The sequence below is a fragment of the Artibeus jamaicensis genome, unplaced genomic scaffold (genome assembly GCF_021234435.1).
Source record: "Artibeus jamaicensis isolate MK-2021 breed Jamaican fruit bat unplaced genomic scaffold, CSHL_Jam_final contig_1998, whole genome shotgun sequence".
NCBI lineage: Eukaryota > Metazoa > Chordata > Mammalia > Chiroptera > Phyllostomidae > Artibeus > Artibeus jamaicensis.
In genome coordinates this window covers 3159907-3176620 of record NW_026521407.1, presented here as the reverse complement: position 1 = coordinate 3176620, position 16714 = coordinate 3159907, and the positions used below count along the sequence as shown (strand labels likewise).

The 16714-nt window shown below is 40.5% G+C and overlaps 1 protein-coding gene across 4 annotated transcripts in view; it reads left to right on the top strand.

Annotated features, from left to right (window-relative positions):
• SPOP (speckle type BTB/POZ protein) overlaps window positions 1-16714 on the top strand; it is a 74513-nt gene that overhangs the window by 20520 nt on the left and 37279 nt on the right. The gene's annotated exons all lie outside the window — the stretch shown is intronic.

Below are 16714 nucleotides of genomic sequence, written 5' to 3'. Positions count from 1 at the left end.
GGGCGTTAGGGGTACTGATTCCCATGCAGTTGAAAATCCATATATAACTTTTGACTTCCCCAAAACTTAACTACACTCCTCGGTATCTGGGGGGATTGGTTCTAGGACCCAATGTGGGCAGAAACCAGAATGTTACGATGCTCAGGTTCCTCGTACACAGTGGTGTAGAGCAGTGCGTAAACTTGGCCCTCTGTACCCCCAGAATCTGCGAATGGGAAACCTGAGGATGCAGAGGGCCGACTGTATTTTTTGAAAATATTCTGCTTGAAAGAACATGCAGTTCAAAGGCCAGTTATAATAGCAAATTATAGGACAGTAAAATGAGAACTTTTGTCTGTATTTGTTTTGATTTGAGAAACTTATGTGCTCCCCCATACATGTACACAGACACACATTCACACATACACTTACTCCTAGAGTTGCCTGATATTCATATGGTCCTTTGCAAATACTTTCTATTAAATAAAGATAATTTTCAAAGTAGTTAGTGTGAATAACTTAACAGTTATTTATTATCTACTGCATGCTAGGCATTCCAATTATTTAGTAAACACCACTTTTAAAATACAGCAAGAGTTGCTTCTAAGTGCTTTATTAACACCTTTTTTTAAGATTTTTATTTTTTAAAATTTATCTTTAGAGTGAAAGGGAAGGAGAGAAGGAGAGAAACATCAATGTATGATTGCCCCCTGTGGGTCCCCCCTGGGAACTGGCCCGCAACCTAGGCATGTGCCCTGACTGGGAACCAAACCATGATCCTTCGTTCCGCAGGCCCTCACTCAATCCACTGAGCCATACCAGCCAGGGCTTGTTTTATTAACACTTAAAAAAATTTTTATTAGTATTTATGCTGAATATACTTCCAGGTCATAAGTCTTTGTTTCTTCAGTTTCTTCTGGGATATCTTTTTCTTCTGCCCAAACTCTGTTTCTGGTCTAAGAACAGTCTGCTCTTTTCCAGGAAGAATCATTGCAGTGTGGCAGGTCTGAGAGCTCAAGTGAGTGTTAATCCTCCCTGAGCACTGTGGGCTCTGTGACCTGTTTTAGGAGCTTTGTTCACCTGGGCGTGCTTGGTGAATCACATCTGCACCAGAGAGTCTACATCTGCACCCTTAAGTTCAGCATGATGTTCTGTATTTTTAAGCATGTGCAGCAAAAATTCAGCATTCTTTATGGGCCACCAACTCTACATCCTGCCCCACTGTTCCGCCTGGGCACGCCTGCCAGCTCCACTGTTATAAGGACGGAATGGCACACATTGCTTCTGTAAAGTGACATCCTTCGGATGCTTGGTGGCTTCTTGAACATGCATACATTGATGGACAGCCTGGGCAGCTTCACTAGTGTTCTTAAAGTGACCATGAAGAGTTGAACCTCGTGATTTGTGAGATTTTATGGTGTTTTCTGGGTCAAGTAAATAGCAAACCATTTTCAGAGTTCACCTCTGGCTGCAGCTATTAATACTTCTATTACCTCTGGAATAATGCACTATTCCAATTAATTTTGGGGTAAAAACTGAATTAATAGGGATCCTTTGCCAGTGGTAAAGATAGAAAACTAAATTGACTTTTTACTGTGGGTAACCATCTCTGGATAAAAGTAGCCAGATTGTATATAGAGGAATTCAGTCATACATGTTATTAAATCTGTACCCCGATCTCGGACAGAACTGGGTCTCCTTGTAATTAATAGAATCTGCAATACAGGTTGCTCACTTGCTGTCCTTATGTTTTCTCTCCATGTTCCCCAAATTTATTTTCTATCAATATCTTTTACAAACATATGAAGGAAACAACACTTAAATTTTGTAAACAAACAAGTACTACATATCATTTCTGGTATATTTTTGGCTGGAGTTTTTCCACTTAATTCATAAAAGATATTTTTGGCCTTTTCTCTAGGGGGAGATGGTCTAAATGTCACTGGCTTTTCTGCCTAAAGGTTTGTTTCCGTCTCTCTGACCATCCTGGATGAGTACCAAGAGGATAGATGCTCAGAAGTATGGGGAATTCAGGCAATTGTGTGGGAAATATGTATTATTGATACAATATTTTGTAGGGCTTGGGTGCACTGATGTTCAGATACGCCTATTTGCTACATTGTTTGCATCAGCAAAATCCTGACGGCCACACATTAGTGGACAGAATTCTTGGAGCTGTTAGAAAGAGTGCAGCGTATGTGTGCCTACAAGAGCATATGAGTGAGTGTGTGTGTGTGTGTGTGTGTGCGCGCGCGCGTGCGCGCTTGCTAAGACACACCCCTTTTTGGTTTTCTGGTTTTTGTTGTTTCTAAGTAAGAAAATAAAACTGGTTGTCTTTAGGCTTTGGAAGAGGGATTTGGGTGCCTATAGCTTTTGAATTATTCTGTATGTGTATTGCTTTTCATTTTCAAAAAGCATATGAAGAGAGGCAGATAGAATTTTAACAGTATTTCCAAAGGAGCATAGAACTTTAGCTCTGAAAGGGACCTTAGAGATTCTTGGACAGTTGCTCTCAATTTAAAGATGAGAAAATTTAGATTTCCAAAAGTATTTGCAAAGCTTGCACTAGAATTCAGGTCCTAAAAAGGCAAAAGCTTATGAATATATTGATTTGTATTCTTATTCTAAAAGTTTATTTAAATGATTTTTTTCTTGTTGTGAAGAATTGATTTTGGAAGACCAAATAAAATGTTAACCTTTCTAAGACAGTTTTTAAAAAAAAATATTTTATTTATTTATCTTTAGAGGGGAAGGGAAGGAGAGAAGGAGAGAAACATCAATGTATGGTTGCCTTTGGTGAGGCCCCTGCTGGGAACTGGCCTGCAGGGAACTGGTCTGCAACCCAGGCATGTGCCCTGACTGGGAATCGAACCGCGATTGTCTGGTTCACAGGCCCGTGCTCAATCCACTGAGCTACATCAGCCAGGGCTAGTTTTTTTTTTTTTTTTTTTAATTAAAATTTTTTTTGTAAAAATTTTATTATATTTTTAGAGAGGGGGAGGGGAGGAAAAAGAGAGGAAGAGAAACATTATGTTTTTTTTAGAGAGAGGTCTGTTGTTGCCTCTCACGCACCCCCTACTGGGGTCCTGGCATGTGCCCTGACTGGGAATTGAACCAGCAACCCTTTGGTTCGCAGGCCAGCACTCAATCCACTGAGCCAAACTAGCTAGGGCTAAATTCTTTTAATTGTATCTTATTGATTATGCTATTACAGTTGTCCTGATTTTTCCCCCTTTGCCCCCCTTCCACCCAGCACCACCCACTCTCTCAATACCCCCACCATTGTTCATGTCCATGGGTTATGGATATAAGTTCTTTGGCTACTCCATTTCCAGTACTGTACTTTACATCCCCATGGCTGTTCTCTGACTACCTATTGTACTGCTTAATCCCCTCACCTCTTCACTCATTCCCCCACAACCCCCTCCCATCTAACAACTATCAAAATGCTCTCTGTATCCACGATTCCGTCTCTGTTCTTCTTATTTGTTTAGTTTTTTAGATTCAATTATTGATAGATATGTATTGCCATTTTATAGTTCATAGTTTTGCTCTTCTTTTTCTTAAGAGAGTAAGGTCCTGTAACATTGCATATAACAATGGTTTGGTGATGATGAACTCCTTTAGTATTTTTTTTCTTATCTGGGAAGCTCTTTATCTGCCCTTAGATTCTAAATGATACCTTTGATGGGTAGAGCAATCTTGGCTGTGGGTCCCTGCTTCCCATGACTTTGAATATTTCTTGCCAATCTCTTCTAGCCTGCTAAGTTTCTTTCAAGAAATTAGTTGATAGTCTTATGGGAACTCCCCTGTAGGTAACTAACTTCTTTTCTCTTCTGCTTTTAAGTTTCTCTGTTTCTCTCTGACCTTTTGGCATTTTAATTATGATTGTATCTTGAAGTGGGCCTCTTTGCATCCATCTTGTGTGGGACTCTCTGTGCTCCCTGGACTCGCAGGTCTATCTCTTTCACCAAATTAGGGAAGCTTTGTTTTATTATTATTTCAAATAGATTTCCAATTTGTTGCTCTTTTTCTTTTCCTTCTGCCACCCCTATGATGTAAATGTTGGAATGCTTAAAGTTGTCCCAGAGGCTGCTTATATTCTCTTCACCTTTTTGGATTCTTTTTTTCTTTTTGTTGTCTCGATTTTTTTTTAGCAATCCTTATGTTCCAAATCACTGATTTGATTCTCAACTTCATCCACTCTACTGTTGTTTCCTTGTAAATTTTTCTTTATTTCAATTAGTGTATCCTTCATTTCTTTTTTTAATTTATTTTTTTATTGATTATGCCATTACAGTTGTTCTGTTCCCCCCCTTCATTCCCCTCCACCCTACCCCCCCGTCCCCACCATTACCCCCCTTTAGTTTATGACCATGTGTCTCAAGTCCTTTAGATTCTATATTTCCCATGCTATTCTTGCCCCCCCTTCTATTTTCTATCTACTGTCTATGCTACTTATTTTCTGTACCTTCTCCCCCCTTCTCCTCCTCCCACTCCCCTGTTGCTAACCCTCCTTGAGATCTTCATTTCTATGTTTCCACTCCTGATCTAGCTGTCCTTTTAGTTTGCTTTCGTTTTAGGTGTGGTTGTTCATAACTGTGAGTTTGTTGTCCTTTCACTGTTCATGTTTCTTTAACTTCTTTTTCTTAGATAAGTCCCTTTAACATTTCATATAATAAGGGCTTGGTGATGATGAACTCCTTGAATTTGATCTTATCTGAGAAGCACTTTATCTGCCCTTCCATTCTAAATGAAAGTTTGGCTGGATAGAGCAATCTTGGTTGTAGGTCTTTGGATTTCATGACTTGGAATACCTCTTTCCAGCCCCTTCTTGCCTGTAAGGTCTCTTTTGAGAAATCCGCTGACAGTCTGATGGGAACTCCTTTGTAGGTGACTGTCCCCTTATCTCTTGCTGCTTCTAGGATTCTCTCCATTTTAATTTGGCTAATGTAATTATGATGTGCCTTGGTGTGTTCCTTCTTGGGTCCAACTTCTTTGGCACTCTCTGAGCTTCCTGGATTTCCTGGCAGTCTATTTCCTTTGCCAGATTGGGGAAATTCTGCTTTATTATTTGTTCAAATAAGTTTTCCACTGGTGGCTGTGCCTTTCCCCCTTCTGGTACCCCTGTAATTTGGATGTTGGAGCGTTTAAAGATGTCCTGGAGGTTCCTAAGACTCTCCTCATTTTTTTGAATTCTTGCTTCTTCACTCTTTTCTGTTTGGCCATTGTTTGCTTTCTTCTGGTCCACTCCATTGATTTGAGTCCCAGTTTCCTTTTCATTGCTATTGGTTTCCTGTGCAATTCCATTCATTTCAATTAGTTTTGCTTTCATATGTTTGTCTAATTTGTGGCTATAATCAACCAGTTCTGTGAGGATCCTGATCACCAGTGTTTTAAACTGTGCATCTGAGAGTTTTGCTATTTCTTCATCGCTTGATTTATAGGCTCTGGGACTTTGAGATCTTCTTGAGCCATTTTTGGTCTGTTCGCGCTCATTAAGTATGAGGAGCGAGCAGAGCCTTGGACTCCCAGGTCGCTGGGTTGTGACGCTGTATGTGGGGGTGTGGTCAGAGTGGGGAAATGGTGGCCCCCTCTGCTGTTTTGCGCCGCTGGGTGAGGAGCAGAGCCTTAGGTGGTTCACCAGGGCCGGGCCACTCAGAGTCACTGGGTTATGACGCTGTATGTGGAGGCGGGGTCAGAGCGGGGAAATGGTGGCGCCCTCTGCTGCTGCTTGCTGCGGGGACCCATTGGGTCCCGTCGTCACCCACTCCCTCGCTTGTCTATCTGCATGCTAATGCGCGACCACAGTCAACCCGCAGTCCTGCTCTCTCGCTGTTTCCCCGAGGTCGCTCACTGGGTCTCTCACTGGATCCAACCCTGCGTCTGGATTCCTCGCGCCTGAGTCCGTCTGACCGAGTTTTCCCGTGCTTCCCGCTCCACCAGCTGCTGGTTTCGCCTCTCTTACCGGTCAGGCTGAAGAATTTGTTGTTATCAGACTTCCAAAAAGTTCAATTTTCTGTGTTCTGGCTGTGTTTTCTGTTGCTAATATTTAGTTGTCTCTAAACTTGGTTGTGTGAGAAAGCACAGCGTCTCCACCTATGCCTCCATCTTGGCGGAAGTCTCCTTCATTTCTAACTGGTTCTTTTTAGTGCCATTGAGGTCCCCACTAAGTTCCTTGAGCATCCTTAGAACCACTGTTTTGAACTCTGTATCTGATACATTGCTTATCTCCATTTCATTTAGTTGTTTTACTGGAGTTTTGATCTCTTCTTTCAATTGGGCCATGCTTCTTTGTCTCCTCAATTTTGGCAGCCTCCCTGTGTTTGTGTCTATGTATTAGGTAGAGCTGCTCTGACTCCCTGTCTTGGTAGTGTGGTCTAATGTAGTAGGTGCCTTGTAGGGTCCAGTGGTACAATCTCCCATATCTCCCAAGCTGGGCCCACAACCCAGGCATGTGCCCTTTGGGTGGGCTGAGTATACCCTTCTCTTGTAGCTGAGCCTTGATTGCTGTTGGCAGGTCAGCAGGAGGGATGTACCCAGGTACAAGGGTACAAGGACTCTTGTACAAGGATTCAGCTGCAAGGACTGACTGTGACCACTGACCACCATCCTCTGCCCTTTGTGGAGGATCAGCAGTTTAGGCGTGGGATGGTGGTGGTGTGATGTGGTCTGTAGCTGTCCACTGGGTGCACAGGCTCTGGGGTTTCCCAGGTAGTGCAGGGCAGGGTCAGCCCCCACCTGTGGTTTGCCCCAGGGCCATTCTGCCCGGGCTGTAAAGCAATCTGAGATGGCTGCTACTTGGGCTGGACTTGGAGATTCCCAGGCAAAGCCAAGCTGTGAATGTAGGCTGGCTGCTGCTAGTGCCAGGCCTGGGGCTCACCGAGGTCAGCAATTGGTTGAGATGATTTAGGAAGTTGTGAAGCATGAGCTAAGAGCAGCTTTTCATATGGAAAAGCATTTGAGTGGGCCCATAAGTTGAGTGGGGTGGAGTTTCAGGGGATCTCCAGGGCAGATCAAACCATGTTAGCCAGGTTGATGGAGTCTCAGATATGGCACCAGCTTGCTAGCTTTATAGAGGGGAGGGTTCAGAAAAGGCACAATGGCTTTTGCTCACCTTGATGCCAGACACTTCAGTTTCTCCCTGTATTCCACTGGTGCCTTTCATGCTGCTACCCTGTTGCTGGAGCTCAGGAGGAGTGAGTCTGAGTAGGTGAGTCCGGGCATGGGTTCTTTAAGAGGGACTGCTTGGGGCTCCAGAAGTTTCTTCCACTGACTCAATCCCTGCTTGTTTTTGCAGCCAGAGTTTGTGGGGACTTATCTTCCTGGCACTGAAACCCTGGCCTTGGTGGCTTGGTGTGAGGCTGGGACTTCTTGCTCCCGAGATGTCCCTCCTGAATTTTATCCAGCACGTGTGGATGTGGGACAGCCCATTCCTCATCTGTGCCCTCCTACCAGTCTGGATGGATTTAATTTTGTAGTTGTCAGACTTCCATTCAACTCGATTTCTGGAGGTTCTGATTAATGTTTGTTTTAGATTTTAGTTGTAATTTTTATGAGGTGGTGAGAGGAGGCGAGCCATGCGTACCTACACGGCCATCTTGACTGGAAGGAAGTCAGTCAACATTTTTTTTAAACAGTTCTGTAAGTCCTTACTTCTGGCAGTAAAGATAAAGTGATAGTGATTACTCTTACCCACATTTTGTAACTTTGGAGGCTATTCCTCTAAAAATGAATTTGTTTTTGAGTTCTATAAGTATATAATATTTGAAGTGAATTTGTGCCTAGAGTCCAAGGCTTCCCTTTTTTATTTGAATACCTGACTGTTCTGATTTATAAAATTGATTTTACTGAGTTTTTATTCATCTAATATCCAGAAGTGAATAGGTGGAGAAATAATTTTTGTTACTTTTAACTGGCTTGCTATTTAAAAGCAAAGTATACTGTAAAAGATGGTGGTAAAAATTTTTTTAAATCGTTTTTTAAAGATTTTAAAAATTTTTATTTTTAGAGAGAGAAGGGAGGGAGAGAGAGAGGGGGAGAAACATCAGTGTGTGGTTGCCTCTCACACGCCCCCTATTGGGGACCTGGCCTGCATCACAGGCATGTAGTCTGACTGGGAATCTAACTGGTGACCCTTTACTTTGCAGTCTGGAGCTCAGTCCTCTGAGCCACACCAGCCAGGAAGGTCGTAAAATCTTTTGAAGGAGGAAAATTTGTATGTTGAGAATTTCTGTTCTTGAAAATATGAGCAATTTTTCTTTTAGCTGTAAGTTGAGTCTTTTCCTGGTTCTTTAAGGCCAGAAACATTTTTTCTTTATTTAAACTAAGCCATTGCAAAGTTATTCTAAAGGAATCGATAGTGGTGAGGCTGGTAGTTCAGTTTAGGACTAGCATGTAAATTGCATTCATTGAATATTTTCTGTGGTTGATTGACTTTAGGATTCAAGCAGTAGAAACATTAATGTAAAGATTAGTTGTTGGACTTAGGATAAAAATCAGTCTTTGCTTGTGATTCTACTACTTTATAGGTGGGGAATGGTACTCTTCCATAATTTAAATCATCCATAGGCCTCTCTCAAAATAGGTACTTTATTTGATAATAATTTGGTTAGGCTGATAAGGTGAATCTTTGCTTTTCAATGGAACGATTTTCAGGAAATAGAGTAAAGCCTTTTCACATCTTGAGGATCAGCATCAGATCATGTCTGTGCAGTTTTAATCAGTAAAGGTTTGGTTGAATTGAAAGGAGAAAAGGTTATAGAAGGCCCAGAACAAATAGAGTTGCAAATTTGTCTTTGTAACCCTACACACGTAGGGAGGAGCCCAGTTTGTGTAACCACTTCAGTTCTGTTGTGTATGAGCCATGGAGTTGGGTAGTTGTCTTACTTTGAACAGTCATACTAGTTAAGACTTTAAAGCTCGGTCGTAGGATGTCAGTCTTTGAGGTGTTTTCAGGATCCTTTCTGATAATGAAAGAATTTGATCCATTTGGACTGTATACATAATGGGTAACTGTGCCTCATCAAGTTCTTTTTGTACTTCAAATAATTTTCTACTTCAAATAAGAACCCAGTGTCCTTAATTACAGTCTGATTGTTTTTCTCCAATGTATTATTTTTCATTTATCCACGTTGAAATTCTGTAAAAATCCTGCTTTTTCCAACATAATTTTAGGGAGATGGTAAAATAGCTTGGGTTCTGGTCCCAGCTCTGGGCCTGGCCCCCTGTGTGTACTGCATCACATTGGGCCAGCCACTGGGCTGCTTTGGGGTTCCAGTTCCTGATGTGTAAAACAAAATCATTTAACTGGATGCTCACTAAGTCCTTTTACACCTCTAGACTTATTTTACTAATTTCTTTATTCACCAGTTATACGAAGCACCTTCTGTGTGCCAGGCACAGTGCAGGATGCTCTGAGTGCAAGTCCCTGCCCTCAAAGAGGAGCCAGTCTGTAGGAGAGAATTCCCTTCACTTCACTCAGCCTCTGAGTGATCACTTCAGATCACTGCAGCCTCTTCCTCCTGAAAGATTAAGCAGCATCAGCAAGTTTTCTTGATCTCTGTCATCACTTTATAAGGCATTTGTTAAAATTGTTGCTATTATTTACACCTCCAAAAATAGTCCTTATTTCTATCTTTTTTTTCTATTTATAAGCCAGTTTCCCATCTCAGAAAACAGATTTCAGATCCCTAGTCTCATTATTATTAGTTGTTGTTTTCCTTAATTGATAGAAAACAAACTATGTGCTATACAGTAAGGTTAGTGGTCAGAAAAACTAGTGATTTCTTTAAGGCAAATACAAAATTTTGACAGTTTAAAGGCTTGATATTAAGCTTTTTAAAAAGAGAAGTATAAATGGATATAATAGGAAACATTTGAAAGATTAACAATGGCTTTGGTTAAAAAAAATGAATACCTAAAAAAAAGGTAATTTAAGAGAGTTTCTTTCGGATACTAAAAAGAAAAAGATCAGGGTGCTACTTTTGACTTTGAACAGGCATTATATTCGCAGAGCCCTCCACTGTCCAGGTTCTGGTTTTCAGCTTTGCAGGACCAGAGCGTCAGTATTAAAAGTGGACTCAGAAGAGATGATCAGGTTGTAGACTATGGACAGTGTAGAGGATTAATTCATATAAAAATTCTGTAGTCAGAGAAGGCCTTTTTAAAAAGATAAACACTGATGTGTCGCCTCTTGCACACCTCCAGCTGGGGACCAGGACCACAACGCAGGCATGTGTCCTGACTGGGAATCGCACCAGCAACCTTTTGGTTCACAGGCTGGTGCTCAGTCCACTGAGCCGCACCAGCCGAGGATGATTTCTTTTTTAAAAGTTCATTGCAGCTGCTGTGTGGAGACTAGATTGTGCTATAGAGTAAGCTAGGAGATCAATTAGAAGCCAGTTAACACTGGTTTAGGTAAGAGAAAGCTGCACAGAAATGGATAAAACTAAAATAGGTAAATGTGGAATATATGAGGGAGCAGGATTTGTAAAACACATGCCCTGCATGCCTTACAGAACTGTTTAAAATCACGAACAAGAGCAGGAATGTCAGTACTTTGAAGACTGAAGCACTGACTGCTGCTTGTGAGAGAATGCTTATATAGCTCAAAGCAATTAACAAAAAGGACTGTGGAAGTTTTTGTTTATGGTTTTTTTTTGGGGGGGGGTTAAACCAGGAGGATGAGGTGGGAGTGTATGGGTTGTATCTATACTGTGAATCTTGAGGTTATGTTTCTACTGGGCTGTAGTATTCAACTGTACAAACATGTTCTAAATGGTCTTACTATTCTTAACCCAGGTACCTTGTGAAATAGAGGACTCCGGGTACATTTACAATACTATAAAGATGATAAAATGTACAAGCAAGTTTGGTTTTGCTCTCTCATTAGGTTGTTAGAACTTTATCCTTAGCCATAATGTCAAAATGAAAGGCAGCAAAATATGGCTAGTATTTTTTACTTTAGTTTTTTCCCCCCTCTATTTGACCTTTGAGCTGTGGAGTGGGATTTTGTTTGGTTTCCTTGGGAGTATCTTTTCCTTAAGAAGCAAAATGTAGAAACATGGCGGAGGCTTGCCAGCAGTTGAAAGCAGCTGTTGGCCCCGGCCAGGTAGCTCAGTTGGTTAGAGCATCATCTTGGTCGTCAGGGTTGCCAGTTTGATCCCTGGTCAGGGCACCTACATGGTGCAACCAGGGAATGCCTAAATCAGTGGAACAATAAAGCAGTGTTTCTCTCTAAAAGTCAATTAAAAATAAATTAAAATGGAAGGGGAAAAACAGGTCGAGGATGGAAAAGGTAACAGATGGAAGAAAAACATATTTGAAAGGGGAGGAAAAGCTTAATGCATTTCAGAAAGTCTCCAGTTTTCTTTTAAAAAATCTTTCTTTGAGTACGTAGGTATTAAAATTTGAGGTGGTTAGAGAAGGTTTGGTCTTTAGAGAGGGAAATGGGTAACACGGGAGAAAGATGGGGGTAGAAGGTAGAACAGAACGGAGATCTAAGGAGGTCAGAAGGTCAGAAAGGAAAGAGAAGGTGCTCTGGGGACGTGGTTCCTTGTGAGATTGACGGTCTCTCTGAAGATATGCTGGAATACTATGAGTATTATTTATTTAAAATGTACTTTTTTACTGAAGTATATGAAATCGGTCTGTTTACTCCCTCCCTTTTCAAATAACCCCTGTGCTATGTAATTTCCACCAACTGGGAAAAATATTTTACCAACAAAAGCTGGACTTCTTATTATTGAAAAGATAGGGACTGAATTCACTGGCTTTTTTAGTTTTTTTAAGATTTTATTTATTTATTTTTAGAAGTGAAGGGAGAGAGAAAGACAGGAAAAGAAGTATCAGTGTGTGGTTGCCTCTTGCGCACCCCCTGCCAGGGACCTGGCCCGTAACCCAGACATGTGCCCTGGCTGGGAATCGAGCTGGTGGCCCTTTGGTTCACAGGCTGGCACTCACTGCACTGAGCTACACCAGCCAGGGCTTCACTGGCTTTTTTTGGTTGGATTTTGTTTACAGTATTGTTTACTAAAAATATTGCTCTGATGTTGATTTTTAAAGCTTTTCTAATTTACTTTTTCCTCTGAATCCATTGTTTTTGGATAGTTTTTTTCAAAAAGCCAAACAAGTAGAGAGATTGTGACAAACACCTTCAACTAAAGTCCTCTTTATTCACTTTCTCGTTCTTTTTCCACCCTCACTCACCAGAGGCAACTGTTGCCATAGATTTAGTGTGCATTCTTCCAGTGTGATGTGTGTGAAACACACAAACGTGTGTAAGAGATATTTAAAATTCTGTGGAAGTCTTTTTTTTTTTCATTTATTCTTGTTTTTCAACATCTGTTCATCTGGATATGTATAGATCTAGGTCCCTCATTTTAGCTGTTTTGTTTTTATTCACTGTATGACTATTTCACAGTTTTTCCAAAACGCTTTGGTGGGTATATAAGTTGTTTCCTTTTTTTTTGCCATGAAAGACAAAACTAATGAACATGTCCCTCATATGTATGCGGTATGGTTTTCTCCTCTTCTTCTTAATTTGTTATTTTTGTGGTTTGCTTATATTCTAAGTACCTCTTTTATTTTAAAGATTTTATTTATTCATTTCCAGAGAGGGGAAGAAAGGGAGAGAAACATCGATCTATTGCCTCTCTCATGTTCCTAGCCGGGTACCTGGCCTGCAACCCAGGCATGTGCCCTCAGTGGGAATCAAACCAGTGACCTTTCAGATTGCAGGCCACCACTCAACCCCACAGAGACACACCAACCGGTGTCTAAAGTATCTTTTATTGGAATTTTTCCCCTTGGTCTACCTACCACTTTGAGGAGAGGGAGGGATCATTTGAGGAAGAGGAAGAAATAAGGAAAATCTTCCATATCTTGGAATGACAATCTTTTTCTAAGGCCAGAGGCCCTGAAAATTTCTTTTCCTGTGGATTCTTTCTGGAATTTGATAAATTTGGCAACTTTTGCATGTTAATATTTTGTGATTTTATTCTCTCATATCCAACAGTTATTTTTCATAAATGTCAATAACTACTCACCTTTCCCCCTTCTAAGTTTCTTTTACTACTTTTTAACTCCTAGACTATTCCCTGCTCACAGTCCAGTGCATACAGTTCTTATGTTACCTTGTAAGTTCAGCGTGATCCAGATCCAGCTGATATTTATGAAAGCATTTCTTGGAGTGATCTTAGTCAAATTAAGAATTTAAAAAATACAAGCCTTCACCTTAACTTGAAACTGTTGGGGGTAAATTTTGCTCAGGGGCCATCTGTTTTAATGATCAGCGGTTTTCAGTGACAACTTTTTTCTGGAATCTTTAAATCCACTATACTTTTATTAATTACTGTGAGGTTGAATATATTTTTAATTTTTATATTCCATATTTTTTCTCTTTAAATGTGGATCCTATTCTGAGCTTTGAGCACCGGGAATGCTAAAGTGTTACAAATGAAGACTGTTACTCTTTAATAACAACGCTGCCTACTGCAAGTATTTGGGTAGGAATTCTTTAACTGGTTTGGGCAGCGACCTCATGTATGAATATATATTCACCTACCTTAAGAATTTGAGAAGAATTTACATGCTGCATATTTTAAAAACAATAAAACTTAAAATGGAAATGTTAATGACAAATAACTGTAGAATATCAGATGGCTGTGTATTTTCTCTCAGATTTATTAGGTCTTAGGATATGGTTCAGGTGTGATTGGAAAGTAACCTTTGGATCTAGGCTTACTCCGTCTTTTACTGGTGAAGTAGCTTGTCAAAGGAATAAGCCTCTATGCTTAGAAGTGCCTGTCATGTCACCCAGTCGGCTTTGTTGGGCGAACTATCTTCCTTGCGCCCTTGTGGCCACAAAGTTTGAATAGAGCTCGTTACCTGCACTGTACCACATCAGTCCTGTGTTTTACCCTGTGGAGCAATATTCCTATTTTAAATCTGTCTTTAGAATAAAATTATGTTCCTTATGGAATAGGAACACTGTGGAGTTTTGTTTTCCCCTCCACTCTGAAAACTCCCCATAAAATTTCTGTTTCTAAGTCAAAAAATTTTTTTTTCTAACTGTAGTCCCCTTCTTGGGCTATTTTCATCTGGATACACAACAGAAGCCTTTGCTGTTTCTGTGTTAGTCAACAGATAATGTAAAGAACTTCTTCAAATTATGTTTTGTTTGCAAAATTTTTAAAAAACACTTTTTTCTCTGACAATAAAAATAAAACGTGCTTGCCCTGGCTTGTGTGGCTCTGTTGGAGTATTGACACATGGACTGAAAGGTCATGGGTTCAATTCCCATTCAGGGCACACATCCAGGTTGCAGGTTCCATCCGCGGTTGGAACGCGAATGAGAAAGCAAGCAATTGATGTTTCTCTCTCCCTCTCTCCCAAAGCACCAAAAAAAAAAATGTCCTCGGGTAAGGATTAAACAAAAGTAAAACATGCTTATTTTTTAAAAACTTAAAAATAACAAAAAGTGTAGCTTTAGCTGTGTCGGAAGCGAGCACTCAGTCTTCATGCTGCGTCCTGTCGGGCAGTTTCCACAGCCGTCGTGCCAGCGTCTGCCGCACCGGCCGCACAGGAGAGGGCTTGTCTCTGGGCTCGCCCGGCATTGCCGTTAAAACAGGCGCTGCACGTTTGTGAGGGGAAGATACGGTCTAGCTTGTGTCAACTTTATATAAATCTTACCTGTGACTCCTTAGTGTTAATAGGAACATAATCCTGAAACTTGCAAGTAAGACAAACTTGGATATTAAATTTGGCATATAGCGAGGGGAAACATTGTCTGTTCATTTGTTTTAACTGCATGAAGTCACTGTCTAATCTTTCAAGCGAAATCCAAAAGAAAAGATTAATTTAGTCGTTTATTAAACAAGCGTTTATTTCTGGCCTTCCGTGTGCCAGACTCTGACGGTGCAGCGACAGAATAGACAAGAGTCTGCCTTCTTCCATTCCAAATGCAGTCGGGTAGATGACTTTAAGTGCTGTAGGGAGAGAAGTAGAGAAGGAGGAGTACAGTTGGGGTTACAGGGTTGGGGATTGCATCTTTAAGAGTGTTAGGGTAGGCTTCACAGAGCTGGTGACCATTATGGGAAGACCCAACAATGTCAGCAAGTGTGCCAAGAGAGTATCTCAGGGAAGAGTTATTCAGGTGAAGAGAAGGGCAAGCACAAAGCCTTGAGGCAGGAACAAGCCTCTTTTGTTTGAAGAACAACAGCAAAGAAGGGCAGTGTGGCTGGAACGAGGTGAGCTCAGGAGAAGGTAATTGGAGATGAGGCTGGTGAGTTAATGACACCCAGATTGTGCAGGGCCTTTCAGCCACTGAAAGGATTTGGCTTTTACTTGGAGTGAGATGGGAAGTCATTGGAAGTTTCATCAGAGGCAGCAGTAATACAAAGAAATACTTGTATCCCGATGTTGCTTTTTCAGAAGCTTTTGCTTATCTCTTGTAATAATTTGGGTATTAATGGCTCCAGGTGAGTAGATATATATAGATTTAGACATTTGTGTCTGTAAGTATTCATTCCTAGCGGCCCTGCTCTGAGTTCTCATCCTAAATTGTCTTGCAGGGGGAAAATCAAGGGTGTATTCTGTGTAAAACATTTATTTGTCCTTAGACATAGGAGGAAATTAATAGATATTATTTATAATAAATACTAAATGTATTCAGTAAATATATAAATAAAATTCACATATACACACACAAAGTTGACCCTTAAACAGTTCAGGGTTTAGGGATGCCGACCCCTTCATGCCATTGAAAATCTTTATGTAACTTTGACTTCCCCAAAATTGAACTACTAATAGCCTGCTGATGACCAGAAGCCTTACCGAGAACAGTGGATGAACACATGTTTTGTATGTTATATATATTATGTACTGTATTCTTACAGTAAACTAAGCTAGAGAAAAGAAAATGTTACTAAAAAAAAATCAGAAAAAATACATTTACAGTGTTCATTGGAAAAAAAGTCTGTATATGTGGCCTCATGCAGTTCAAAACTGCATTGTTCAAAGGTCAACTATACACACACACACACACACACACACACACACATATTCTGTTGGGTTATTTTAACGTGTTGAACATTTTCATCATGAAATATAACAAAGATGCAGTGTAACTGCATAAAGGTTAATTATAAAAAACAAGCACCTCTATAACTACCAGTAAGACCTAGAAATGATATATCATTGCCAGCACCCAAAATAAGCTTGCCGTGTGCCCCTTCTAGCTTTTATAGCCCATACTTTTTTGCACAGAGGTATGACTAGTCCGAAATTTATGATAATTATTTCCTAACTTTGTGATTTCACCATCGAGGTCTTACTGCAAACCAATACAGTTTTAACTTTGCCTGCTTTTAAACTTGATAGAAATGGAATAATACTGTAAGTGCTCTTTTTTGTCTTCTTTCAGAACCTAACAATGTGTTTGTAACTTTCATCATGTCATTCTGTAGACCCGTAGTTTACTTTTATTGCTATACAGCATCTATTACGTGAATACACCCTACCACAATTTGTGTAGCCATTCCACTGTTGATGTTTTGGGCTGTTACGAACATTGCTGCATTGAACTTTTTTTTCCTTTAATGTGTGCTGACAGACATTTGCAGGAGGAGTTTCTCTGGGCCATCTTTGAGAGTGAAATTGCTGGATCCTTAGGTTTATTAGATAATAAACTGTTTTTCCAAAGTGGTGGTCCTAATTTGCTCTACCAAGAGTG